The sequence below is a fragment of the Octopus bimaculoides genome, chromosome 14 (genome assembly GCF_001194135.2).
Source record: "Octopus bimaculoides isolate UCB-OBI-ISO-001 chromosome 14, ASM119413v2, whole genome shotgun sequence".
In the NCBI taxonomy this organism is placed as follows: domain Eukaryota; kingdom Metazoa; phylum Mollusca; class Cephalopoda; order Octopoda; family Octopodidae; genus Octopus; species Octopus bimaculoides.
The window spans coordinates 12,772,352-12,775,628 of record NC_068994.1 but is presented as its reverse complement, the minus strand read 5'-3'; positions in this window follow the sequence as shown (position 1 = coordinate 12,775,628).

Genomic DNA, 3,277 nt, shown 5'->3' with positions numbered 1-3,277 from the left:
GTGTATATATAGATAGATCTATACTTATAAGTTAATGATATAATCATATAAATGATTATATAAGTGGCCTAGCATATCAAAATGACCGTATCAGTAAAATTAATTTTAAAGTTTATAATTATAATTAAGGGCTCTGGAATCCTGGCACCTTCATGTTAGAATAAGCATAAGAACAACGTTTTATGGGGTGTCTATTTACTTCTGTCATGTGTGTGTGTGTACATATATATTCTTTTATCGGTTTGTTTTGGAGGGAGGGACTATAGTTGTCACCTTTGCAGGCCATCCCACATCAATGAAGTTTGTGGTTCTTAATTCTTTTGATAGCAACCTACCTGAGACTACTCTGGTTTTATGATACACAAACATCATGTTTTAAAGTGACTTAAATTTAAATCTTCTATCAAAATTTCATCTTAATTTATGTTCCAAACACCGTCTTAATAATGACATGTATAATATTTAGAATAGTAAAAAGCGAAGATAACATTGTTGTTTCATAATTTCATGCTAGGTTTTACAGCTGTTTCGGCATTTAAAATACAAATGTCATTACCCATCTGCTGATGTAATTGATATATAAAAGTAGATAACTAATGAAACAGTTTATTCATCTCATTTAAATTATCTATTTTTATGTATTAAACATTTTATTATCTAGATAATGATGATGATGCATTTTAATTGCTGAAGCAGCTGCAGAACTTAGAACAACATTATGAAACATCAGTGAAATTTGCTTTTTATTATTTCATTGTTTTGCATAGAACATTTGTTTTAACCAATTTAACTCTATGCAGACTTATTCTATTTATGGTTATAGTATTGAAGTTATAATATATAGGAGTTTACCTACATGTTATAAATTGAATTCTTAAATTCTGTAGATAAATTTTTATAGCATTTAAGCACTAATTCAATATATCAAATAATATGTGTAATATTCATTTTATAATATATATATGGTGGTGTTCCAGCATGACTGCAGCTGCATAGCTGAAATGAATAAAAGAATATATTTATATTACACATCCATATATATTACATATATATGGAAAGATGGATGTATAATATTTATATACATGTGTGTGTGTGTGTGTGTGTGAAAAGAGCACATGGCCTATGGTTAAGGTGTTGCACCATTTCACATTGATTTGTTGGAGAGAGCACATACATTTGATTGCTATAAATAAATCATTTGTGTAGGTTGTTAAGCAAGGAATTGCAGAACTATCTTGAATTATAAGAGACTACCATCTTTCTCTGTCTCCGTGTGAGTATGCGTGTGTATGTATAATGTTGTTGTTGGCTCCGTCGCTTATGACGTCAAGGGTTCCAGTTGATCCGATCAACAGAACAGCCTGCTTGTGAAATTAACGTGCAAGTGGCTGAGCACTCCACAGACACGCGTACCCTTAACGTAGTTCTCGGGGATATTCAGCGTGACACAGTGTGACAAGGCTGACCCTTTGAATTACAGGCACAACAGAAACAGGAAGTAAGAGTGAGAGAAAGTTGTGGTGAAAGAGTACAGCAGGGTTTGCCACCATACCCTGCTGGAGCCTTAGGTGTTTTTGCTCAATAAACACTCACAATGTCCGGTCTGGGAATCGAAACCGCGAGTCCACTGCCCTAACCACTGGGTCATTGCGCCTCCATGTATGTATAATTTATATTATAAAATATACATTATTTAATGTATTGAAGTAGTACTTAAGTAGTATAAAAATATGTGTTTTCTTTTCTTTTCTTAGTTCCATGTCTGTGACATCTTTGGAGCAGGAAGCACAAGATAAAATCAAAAAACGCACCGACAAACCAATTGAACGTGTCTACTTCAACAAAGGCCTCTGATAAAAAAATCAATGATAGTTTTGTTTTTGTATTTGTTATTGTCTTTGAAAGGTAATAGGGTGCATGGTGGTCTTGAAGACATTCAATTCTATTCACAAATGATCGCAATAAAGATTTCCAAATTTTTTTTGGTGCCTTCTCCCCCTTTTTATCTCTTTTCTGTTCACATTTCCCTTCAGACACCCTCACTCACCCTCATACTTCCATACACCTGTTCATGGTTTGTCATTTGTGCAGTATTTCTTGTTTGCACATACACTGTCTATCTGTCTCTCTTTATCATATTTGATGTTATATAAAATGCATTTTTCCCTCCCAAAAAAGTATTTCCAGAAATTACTCCAGGTCCTATTATACAAAGTTGAGACTACCATAAACTTTAACAGTATTTAAACAGACCATATCCAGCACAGATATTCTACCTGTTCTGTGCTAAAACTAGTCAGATCTGTCCTCTTGCACCTATTCTACAATAAAAAATAACACCGGTGATCTTTCGTTTTGATTACATTTTACATCATTTCTAATCCACGTGCGTTTATTTATGTTTCTGAACAAGATCGTCGCTTTCTGTAAAAGGGGGTTAGGGTTAGGGAATTCCGTCCCTAACCCCAACCGTAACCGTAAAACCCTTTTACGGAAACATAAACAAACGGGTAATCTTCAAGTTTAGGGTGGTAGAAAAAGTAAATAAAAATATACAAGGGAAATAACTTAACGTCTTATTAGTATCATCCGTACTATGAAATGTGTTTTTTTTTAGCTGTTTATAAATAAATAACACACGTGTTTTTTAACAAGTCCGCATGGTACTAAACAATCGTCGCAGGTAAACTTATTCCTAATAAGCCGACGGCGCGCACACCATTCCAACATTTTGTGTCTTGAACTGCTGCATAATTCTCTAATATTCCAATATTCTTCTAATATTAATTGACGAGTAAGGATTTCATTTTGAGGAACAATAAGTTGTTGTGCAGCCGGTCTTCCACGAGGCATTTTCGATCTCTCAGCCGGTACTATGATATTCAATCACGTGTGTGATTTATATATAAACAGTTAACTTCAATCACGTGTGATTTATTTATAAACAGCTGAAACCCTCCCCCCCACATTTCAGAGCAGTACGGATAATACTAGTAAGACGTTAAGTTATTTCCCTTGTATATTTTTATTTACTTTTTTTTACCACCCTAAACTTGAAGATTACCAACAAACGCATGTGGATTAGAGATGACGTAAAATGTAATCAAAACGAAAGATAGCCTCCGACCCGTATAGGGATTTCCTATAAGGTGTTATCCACCCCTGATTGGAACTCTCCCGTATGACATGTACGCATGCTCAGTGACTTGCTTTAACAGTTGCAATCAGCTGAATGCACATTGCCAGTGACCTTTGACATAATTACCCACACTCTGTG